General features: G+C 47.9%; 1 non-coding gene across 1 annotated transcript; it reads left to right on the forward strand.

Moving 5' to 3' along the window:
- The first annotated feature begins 351 nt into the window (after positions 1 to 351).
- Positions 352 to 423, forward strand: TRNAP-UGG (transfer RNA proline (anticodon UGG)). The gene has a single exon. It is a non-coding gene; the product is annotated as a tRNA-Pro (tRNA).
- The last annotated feature ends 9,981 nt before the right edge of the window (positions 424 to 10,404 follow it).

Here is a 10,404-nt window from a genome sequence, read left to right on the forward strand (position 1 = left end):
ACTGATGGTCAAATCTCGTAAGTAAGTATATTTACGTACAGGTATACACAAATACAGTATACAAACTATTACACATAGTAACATACTTGTAAATTGCCAATGATAACCCCCCAAAAAAGAGTCGGTGACTTATTTCCATTGGGGTCCTCGTAACACTGTTCCCTGTTCACCGTAGAGACCTGAGTGGCAGAGGACTGCTGAAGGTCATATCCTTGGCGGTTAAGATTTATAACCCTAATGGGAATAAGTCACACTCCTTGGCTATCTTACGTTATCCTAAGTCGCTTTTCTATAGAAACTTCCATGTTAGTGTGAGAGAGAAATAAGCATAATCGAACGTCTTTACTCACTGGCCTGTTGGTCTAGGGGTATGATTCCTGCTTTGGGTGCAGGAGGTCCCGGGTTCAAATCCCGGACAGGCCCAACATTATTTTTTTTTTAATAGAGAGTTTCACATTGTGTCAGCAAAGTAGGATAACGATGTTTCTATCATTGATCTGTTGGTTTAATGACAAGAATCTAGTTTAGTATCTGAGAGGCGAGAGCTCACGAGTTTAGTACACACTTTGTGGCTTAACTGGGTTATCATGGGTTAATTCTTCAGATATTAACACAAATATAATGTGTGTATTCATTTTTTTTTTTGACGCTGAAAGCAGCAGTGTTTAAATATAAAGTGTAAATTTAGGTTACTTTTAGGGAAACAAATTGCACTGAACTTTTAAAGTTCACTCTGAGAGGATGACAAATGAATGTAATGACACATGTAACAGTGGTGTGTTAATCCAAGGGGAGGGAGGGAGGGGGTTAGATTCCTTCTCTGGTACAGCAAATCCTGGATTTAAATCCCCAATAGACCTTGGATTTATATTTATATTTTTTTCAGTTGAAACGTGCACCATTTCTCTTTTCTTTATATCATTGTTTTGATGTATTTTTCCACTTTGGTTTAGGTCTCGATAAATGAATAATAATTTATAAGCGCTTTCCACAATTCTGGGTTGTTTACGTGTGACGTCACAGGGCGAGTGTCCGCCATAATGGCGGTCAAGAGAGTACGCACCTATTTGTGGTTGCAGGGGTCGATTCATAGCTCCTGGCCCCGCTTCTTCACTGATCGCCGGTGCCGGTGATGCTGTGTTTACTCTTTTTAGTCGCTACAAAAACAGTTTCACGAAATCTTAATAACACGATTGCAAACAAATCGGGGAACGGATGGGGATCAAACTCATGGCAAGTGAGTCCTAACACTCACAGGCCAGTGTGTTAACCACTGGGCCATGGGTTCGATCCTCACCCATTCTAGGACTATAATGTTTATTAGAAGCATAACACAGATCATAGCTACTAATAATAAAATCCACAAACTTAATGTTTGTTCAATAATTCTGAAGCAGCGATGCATTAAGTTTTGTGTTCAGTGTTCATGTAACTTGTAACAAAACATTGTAACGCAGGAGCTTGTGTAAATTCTGGGAATTTTTACTCCGGAAACGTTTCACCAGTCAGTGGCTTCTTCAGTCCATTTCAGAGAAGAACGGTGGAAGATGAGGAGGAGTTGGAGGTAGTCAGTCCGTTAGCCTGGAATCGATATGTTCAGTCCATCAGCGTTGAGAAAAGTTTCTCTTTATTATGGAAACGTTTCGCCACAGTTCTATGGAATGGACTGAAGAGGTCACGAGCTGGCGAAACGTTTCGTGGTAAACATTCCCAAATGTTCCACAAGTTTCTCATTCTTTCAAGTTGTCGATTTTCTGAATCAAAGTTTATTATGTTGCCACATCATCTCTTGGTAGAGTAAGCCAGGGCTTGGAGGCTGCCACATCATCTCTTGGTAAAGTAAGCCAGGGCTTGGAAGCTGCCACATCATCTCTTGGTAAAGTAAGCCAGGGCTTGGAAGCTGCCACATCATCTCTTGGTAAAGTAAGCCAGGGCTTGGAGGCTGCCACATCATCTCTTGGTAAAGTAAGCCAGGGCTTGGAAACTGCCACATCATCTCTTGGTAGAGTAAGCCAGGGCTTGGAAGCTGCCACATCATCTGTTGGTAAAGTAAGCCAGGACTTGGAAGCTGCCACATCATCTCTTGGTAAAGTAAGCCAGGGCTTGGCATCTGCCACATCATCTGTTGGTAAAGTAAGCCAGGGCCTGGAAGCTGCCACATCATCTCTTGGTAAAGTAACCCAGGAGTGGGAAGCTGCCACATCATATGTTGGTAAAGTAAGCCAGGGCTTGGAAGCTGTCACATCATCTCTTGGTAAAGTAAGCTAGGACTTGGAAGCTGCCACATCATCTCTTGGTAAAGTAAGCCAGGGCTTGGAAGCTGCTACATCATCTCTTGGTAAAGTAAGCCAGGGCTTGGAAGCTGCCACATCATCTCTTGGTAAAGTAAGCCAGGGCTTGGAAGCTGCCACATCATCTCTTGGCAAAGTAAGCCAGGACTTGGAAGCTGCCACATCATCTCTTGGTAAAGTAAGCCAGGGCTTGGAAGCTGCTACATCATCTCTTGGTAAAGAAAGCCAGGGCTTGGAAGCTGCCACATCATCTCTTGGTAAAGTAAACCAGGGCTTGGAAGCTGCCACATCATCTCTTGGTAAAGTAAGCCAGGGCTTGGAGGCTGCCACATCATCTCTTGGTAAAGTAAGCCAGGGCTTTGAAGGTGCCACATCATCTCTTGGTAAAGTAAGCCAGGGCTTGGAGGCTGCCACATCATCTCTTGAAAGTAAGCCAGGGCTTGGAAGCTGCCACATCATCTCTTGGTAAAGTAAGCCAGGACTTGGAAGCTGCCACATCATCTCTTGTTAAAGTAAGCCAGGGCTTGTAGGCTGCCACATCATCTCTTGGTAAAGTAAGCCAGGGATTGTAGGCTGCCACATCATCTCTTGGTAAAGTAAGCCAGGGCTTGTAGGTTGCCACATCATCTCTTGGTAAAGTAAGCCAGGGCTTTGAAGGTGCCACATCATCTCTTGGTAAAGTAAGCCAGGGCTTGGAAGCTGCCACATCATCTCTTGGTAAAGTAAGCCAAGGCTTGGAAGCTGCCACATCATCTCTTGGTAAAGTAAGCCAGGGCTTGGAAGCTGCCACATCATCTCTTGGTAAGGTAAGCCAGGGCTTGGAAGCTGCCACATCATCTCTTGGTAAAGTAAGCCAGGGCTTGGAAGCTGCCACATCATCTCTTGGTAAAGTAAGCCAGGGCTTGGAAGCTGCCACATCATCTCTTGGTAAAGTAAACCAGGGCTTCGAAGCTGCCACATCATCTCTTGGTAAAGTAAGCCAGGACTTGGAGGCTGCCCCATCATCTCTTGGTAAAGTAAGCCAGGAGTTGGAGGCTGCCACATCATTTCTTGGTAAAGTAAGCCAGGGCTTGGAGGCTACCACATCATCTCTTGGTAAAGTAAGCCAGGAGTTGGAGGCTGCCACATCATCTCTTGGTAAAGGTAACCAGGGCTTGGAGGCTGCCACATCATCTCTTGGTAAAAGTAACCAGGACTTGGAGGCTGTCACATTATCTCTTGGTAAAGGTAACCAGGGCTTGGAGGCTGTCACATCATCTCTTGGTAAAGTAAGCCAGGGCTTGGAAGCTGCCACATCATCTCTTGGTAAAGTAAGCCAGGGCTTGGAAGCTGCCACATCATCTCTTGGTAAAGTAAGCCAGGGCTTGGAAGCTGCCACATCATCTCTTGGTAAAGTAAGCCAGGGCTTGGAGGCTGCCACATCATCTTTTGGTAAAGTAAGCCAGGACTTTGAAGCTGCCACATCATCTCTTGGTAAAGTAAGCCAGGGCTTGGAGGCTGCCACATCATCTCTTGGTGAAGTAAGCCAGGGCTTGGAGGCTGCCACATCATATCTTGGTAAAGTAAGCCAGGGCTTCGAAGCTGCCACATCATCTCTTGGTAAAGTAAGCCAGGACTTGGAAGCTGCCACATCATCTCTTGGTAAAGTAAGCCAGGGCTTGGAGGCTGCCACATCATCTCTTGGTAAAGTAAGCCAGGGCTTTGAAGCTGCCACATCATCTCTTGGTAAAGTAAGCCAGGGCTTGGAAGCTGCCACATCATCTCTTGGTAGAGTAAGCCAGGGCTTGGAAGCTGCCACATCATCTCTTGGTAAAGTAAGCCAGGGCTTGGAAGCTGCCACATCATCTCGTGGTAGAGTAAGCCAGGGCTTGGAAGCTGCCACATCATCTGTTGGTAAAGTAAGCCAGGACTTGGAAGCTGCCACATCATCTCTTGGTAAAGTAAGCCAGGGCTTGGAAGCTGCCACATCATCTGTTGGTAAAGTAAGCCAGGGCTTGGAAGCTGCCACATCTCTTGGTAAAGTGAGCCAGGGCTTGGAAGCTGCCACATCATCTCTTGGTAAAGTAAGCTAGGACTTGGAAGCTGCCACGTCTCTCTTGGTAAAGTAAGCCAGGGCTTGGAAGCTGCCACATCATCTCTTGGTAAAGTAAGCCAGGGCTTGGAAGCTGCCACATCATCTCTTGGTAAAGTAAGCCAGGGTTTGGAGGCTGCCACATCAGTTCTTGGCAAAGTAAGCCAGGACTTGGAAGCTGCCACATCATCTCTTGGTAAAGTAAGCCAGGGCTTGGAAGCTGCCACATCTTCTCTTGGTAAAGTAAACCAGGGCTTGGAAGCTGCCACATCATCTCTTGGTAAAGTAATCCAGGGCTTGGAGGCTGCCACATCATCTCTTGGTAAAGTAAGCCAGGGATTGTAGGCTGCCACATCATCTCTTGGTAAAGTAAGCCAGGGCTTGTAGGTTGCCACATCATCTCTTGGTAAAGTAAGCCAGGGCTTTGAAGGTGCCACATCATCTCTTGGTAAAGTAAGCCAGGGCTTGGAAGCTGCCACATCATCTCTTGGTAAAGTAAGCAAAGGCTTGGAAGCTGCCACATCATCTCTTGGTAAAGTAAGCCAGGGCTTGGAAGCTGCCACATCATCTCTTGGTAAGGTAAGCCAGGGCTTGGAAGCTGCCACATCATCTCTTGGTAAAGTAAGCCAGGGCTTGGAAGCTGCCACATCATCTCTTGGTAAAGTAAGCCAGGGCTTGGAAGCTGCCACATCATCTCTTGGTAAAGTAAACCAGGGCTTCGAAGCTGCCACATCATCTCTTGGTAAAGTAAGCCAGGACTTGGAGGCTGCCCCATCATCTCTTGGTAAAGTAAGCCAGGAGTTGGAGGCTGCCACATCATTTATTGGTAAAGTAAGCCAGGGCTTGGAGGCTACCACATCATCTCTTGGTAAAGTAAGCCAGGAGTTGGAGGCTGCCACATCATCTCTTGGTAAAGGTAACCAGGGCTTGGAGGCTGCCACATCATCTCTTGGTAAAAGTAACCAGGACTTGGAGGCTGTCACATTATCTCTTGGTAAAGGTAACCAGGGCTTGGAGGCTGTCACATCATCTCTTGGTAAAGTAAGCCAGGGCTTGGAAGCTGCCACATCATCTCTTGGTAAAGTAAGCCAGGGCTTGGAAGCTGCCACATCATCTCTTGGTAAAGTAAGCCAGGGCTTGGAAGCTGCCACATCATCTCTTGGTAAAGTAAGCCAGGGCTTGGAGGCTGCCACATCATCTTTTGGTAAAGTAAGCCAGGACTTTGAAGCTGCCACATCATCTCTTGGTAAAGTAAGCCAGGGCTTGGAGGCTGCCACATCATCTCTTGGTGAAGTAAGCCAGGGCTTGGAGGCTGCCACATCATATCTTGGTAAAGTAAGCCAGGGCTTCGAAGCTGCCACATCATCTCTTGGTAAAGTAAGCCAGAACTTGGAAGCTGCCACATCATCTCTTGGTAAAGTAAGCCAGGGCTTGGAGGCTGCCACATCATCTCTTGGTAAAGTAAGCCAGGGCTTTGAAGCTGCCACATCATCTCTTGGTAAAGTAAGCCAGGGCTTGGAAGCTGCCACATCATCTCTTGGTAGAGTAAGCCAGGGCTTGGAAGCTGCCACATCATCTCTTGGTAAAGTAAGCCAGGGCTTGGAAGCTGCCACATCATCTCGTGGTAGAGTAAGCCAGGGCTTGGAAGCTGCCACATCATCTGTTGGTAAAGTAAGCCAGGACTTGGAAGCTGCCACATCATCTCTTGGTAAAGTAAGCCAGGGCTTGGAAGCTGCCACATCATCTGTTGGTAAAGTAAGCCAGGGCTTGGAAGCTGCCACATCTCTTGGTAAAGTAAGCCAGGGCTTGGAAGCTGCCACATCATCTCTTGGTAAAGTAAGCTAGGACTTGGAAGCTGCCACGTCTCTCTTGGTAAAGTAAGCCAGGGCTTGGAAGCTGCCACATCATCTCTTGGTAAAGTAAGCCAGGGCTTGGAAGCTGCCACATCATCTCTTGGTAAAGTAAGCCAGGGTTTGGAGGCTGCCACATCAGTTCTTGGCAAAGTAAGCCAGGACTTGGAAGCTGCCACATCATCTCTTGGTAAAGTAAGCCAGGGCTTGGAAGCTGCCACATCTTCTCTTGGTAAAGTAAACCAGGGCTTGGAAGCTGCCACATCATCTCTTGGTAAAGTAATCCAGGGCTTGGAGGCTGCCACATCATCTCTTGGTAAAGTAAGCCAGGGCTTTGAAGCTCCCACATCATCTCTTGGTAAAGTAAGCCAGGCTTGGAGGCTGCCACATCATCTCTTGAAAGTAAGCCAGTGCTTGGAAGCTGCCACATCATCTCTTGGTAAAGTAAGCCAGGACTTGGAAGCTGCCACATCATCTCTTGGTAAAGTAAGCCAGGGCTTGGAAGCTGCCACATCATCTCTTGGTAAAGCAAGCCAGGGATTGTAGGCTGCCACATCATCTCTTGGTAAAGTAAGCCAGGGCTTGGAAGGTGCCACATCATCTCTTGGTAAAGTAAGCCAGGGCTTGGAAGCTGGCACATCATCTCTTGGTAAAGTAAGCCAAGGCTTGGAAGCTGCCACATCATCTCTTGGTAAAGTAAGCCAGGGCTTGGAAGCTGCCACATCATCTCTTGGTAAAGTAAGCCAGGGCTTGGAAGCTGCCACATCATCTCTTGGTAAAGTAAGCCAGGGCTTGGAAGCTCCCACATCATCTCTTGGTAAAGTAAGCCAGGGCTTGGAGGCTGCCACATCATCTCTTGCTAAAGTAAGCCAGGGCTTGGAAGCTGCCACATCATCTCTTGGTAAAGTAAGCCAGGGCTTGGAAACTGCCACATCATCTCTTGGTAAAGTAAGCCAGGGCTTGGAAGCTGCCACATCATCTCTTGGTAAAGTAAGCCAGGGCTTGGAAGCTGCCACATCATCTCTTCGTAAAGTAAGCTAGGGCTTTGAAGCTGCCACATCATCTCTTGGTAAAGTAAGCCAGGGCTTGGAGGCTGCCACATCATCTCTTGAAAGTAAGCCAGGGCTTGGAAGCTGCCACATCATCTCTTGGTAAAGTAAGCCAGGACTTGGAAGCTGCCACATCATCTCTTGGTAAAGTAAGCCAGGGCTTGTAGGCTGCCACATCATCTCTTGTTAAAGTAAACTAGGGCTTGGAAGCTGCCACATCATCTCTTGGTAAAGTAAGCCAGGGCTTTGAAGCTGCCACATCATCTCTTGGTAAAGTAAGCCAGGGCTTGGAGGCTGCCACATCATCTCTTGAAAGTAAGCCAGGGCTTGGAAGCTGCCACATCATCTCTTGGTAAAGTAAGCCAGGACTTGGAAGCTGCCACATCATCTCTTGGTAAAGTAAGCCAGGGCTTGTAGGCTGCCACATCATCTCTTGGTAAAGTAAGCCAGGGATTGTAGGCTGCCACATCATCTCTTGGTAAAGTAAGCCAGGGCTTGTAGGCTGCCTCATCATCTCTTGGTAAAGTAAGCCAGGGCTTGGAAGCTGCCACATCATCTCTTGGTAAAGTAAGCCAGGGCTTGGAAGCTGCCACATCATCTCTTGGTAAAGTAAGCCAGGGCTTGGAAGCTGCCACATCATCTCTTGGTAAAGTAAGCCAGGGCTTTGAAGCTGCCACATCATCTCTTGGTAAAGTAAGCCAGGGCTTGGAAGCTGCCACATCATCTCTTGGTAAAGTAAGCCAGGGCTTGGAAGCTGCCACATCAACTGTTGGTAAAGTAAGCCAGGGCTTGGAAGCTGCCACATCATCTCTTGGTAAAGTAAACCAGGGCTTGGAAGCTGCCACATCATCTCTTGGTAAAGTAAGCCAGGGCTTGGAGGCTGCCAATCTCTTGGTAAAGTAAGCAAGGGCTTGGAGGCTGCCACATCATATCTTGGTAAATTAAGACAGGGCTTGGAAGCTGCCACATCATCTGTTGGTAAAGTAAGCCAGGACTTGGAAGCTGCCACATCATCTCTTGGTAAAGTAAGCCAGGGCTTGGAGGCTGCCACATCATCTCTTGGTAAAGTAAGCCAGGGCTTGGAAGCTGCCACATCATCTCTTGGTAAAGTAAGCCAGGGCTTGGAAGCTGCCACATCATCTCTTGGTAAAGTAAGCCAGGGCTTGGAATCTGCCACATCATCTCTAGGTAAAGTAAGCCAGGGCTTGGAAGCTGCCACATCATCTCTTGGTAAAGTAAGCCAGGGCTTGGAAGCTGCCACATCATCTCTTGGTAAAGTAAGCCAGGGCTTGTAGGCTGCCACATCATCTCTTGGTAAAGTAAGCCAGGGCTTGTAGGCTGCCACATCATCTCTTGGTAAAGTAAGCCAGGGCTTGTAGGCTGCCACATAATCTCTTGGTAAAGTAAGCCAGGGCTTGGAAGCTGCCACATCATCTCTTGGTAAAGTAAGCCAGGGCTTGGAAGCTGCCACATCATCTCTTGGTAAAGTAAGCCAGGGCTTGGAAGCTGCCACATCATCTCTTGGTAAAGTAAGCCAGGGCTTGGAAGCTGCCACATCATCTCTTGGTAGAGTAAGCCAGGGCTTGGAAGCTGCCACATCATCTCTTGGTAAAGTAAGCCAGGGCTTGGAAGCTGCCACATCGTCTCTTGGTAAAGTAAGCCAGGGCTTGGAAGCTGCCACATCATCTCTTGGTAAAGTAAACCAGGGCTTGGAAGCTGCCACATCATCTCTTGGTAAAGTAAGCCAGGGCTTGGAAGCTGCCACATCATCTCTTGGTAAAGTAAGCCAGGGCTTGGAAGCTGCCACATCATCTCTTGGTAAAGTAAGCCAGGGCTTGGAAGCTGCCACATCATCTCTTGGTAAAGTAAGCCAGGGCTTGGAAGCTGCCACATCATCTCTTGGTAAAGTAAGCCAGGGCTTTGAAGCTGCCACATCATCTCTTGGTAAAGTAAGCCAGGGCTTGGAAGCTGCCACATCATCTCTTGGTAAAGTAAGCCAGGGCTTGGAAGCTGCCACATCAACTGTTGGTAAAGTAAGCCAGGGCTTGGAAGCTGCCACATCATCTCTTGGTAAAGTAAACCAGGGCTTGGAAGCTGCCACATCATCTCTTGGTAAAGTAAGCCAAGGCTTGGAGGCTGCCAATCTCTTGGTAAAGTAAGCAAGGGCTTGGAGGCTGCCACATCATATCTTGGTAAAGTAAGCCAGGGCTTGGAAGCTGCCACATCATCTCTTGGTAAAGTAAGCCAGGGCTTGGAAGCTGCCACATCATCTCTTGGTAAAGTAAGCCAGGGCTTGGAGGCTGCCACATCATCTCTTGGTAAAGTAAGCCAGGGCTTGGAAGCTGCCACATCATCTCTTGGTAAAGTAAGCCAGGGCTTGGAAGCTGCCACATCATCTCTTGGTAAAGTAAGCCAGGGCTTGGAATCTGCCACATCATCTCTAGGTAAAGTAAGCCAGGGCTTGGAAGCTGCCACATCATCTCTTGGTAGAGTAAGCCAGGGCTTGGAAGCTGCCACATCATCTCTTGGTAAAGTAAACCAGGGCTTGGAAGCTGCCACATCATCTCTTGGTAAAGTAAGCCAGGGCTTGGAAGCTGCCACATCATCTCTTGGTAAAGTAAGCCAGGGCTTGGAAGCTTCCACATCATCTCTTGGTAAAGTAAGCCAGGGCTTGGAAGCTGCCACATCATCTCTTGGTAAAGTAAGCCAGGGCTTGGAAGCTGCCACATCATCTCTTGGTAAAGTAAGGCAGGGCTTGGGAGCTGCCACATCATCCCTTGGTAAAGTAAGCCAGGGCTTGGAAGCTGCCACATCATCTCTTGGTAAAGTAAGCCAGGGCTTGGAAGCTGCCACATCATCTCTTGGTAAAGTAAGCCAGGGCTTGGAAGCTGCCACATCATCTCTTGGTAAAGTAAGCCAGGATTTGGAAGCTGCCACATCATCTCTTGGTAAAGTAAGCCAGGATTTGGAAGCTGCCACATCATCTCTTGGTAAAGTAAGCCAGGGCTGGGAAGCTGCCACATCATCTCTTGGTAAAGTAAGCCAGGACTTGGAAGCTGCCACATCATCTCTTGGTAAAGTAAGCCAGGACTTGGAAGCTGCTACATCATCTCTTGGTAAAGTAAGCCAGGACTTGGAGGCTG

This window comes from Cherax quadricarinatus, chromosome 1, assembly GCF_038502225.1.
Source record: "Cherax quadricarinatus isolate ZL_2023a chromosome 1, ASM3850222v1, whole genome shotgun sequence".
NCBI lineage: Eukaryota > Metazoa > Arthropoda > Malacostraca > Decapoda > Parastacidae > Cherax > Cherax quadricarinatus.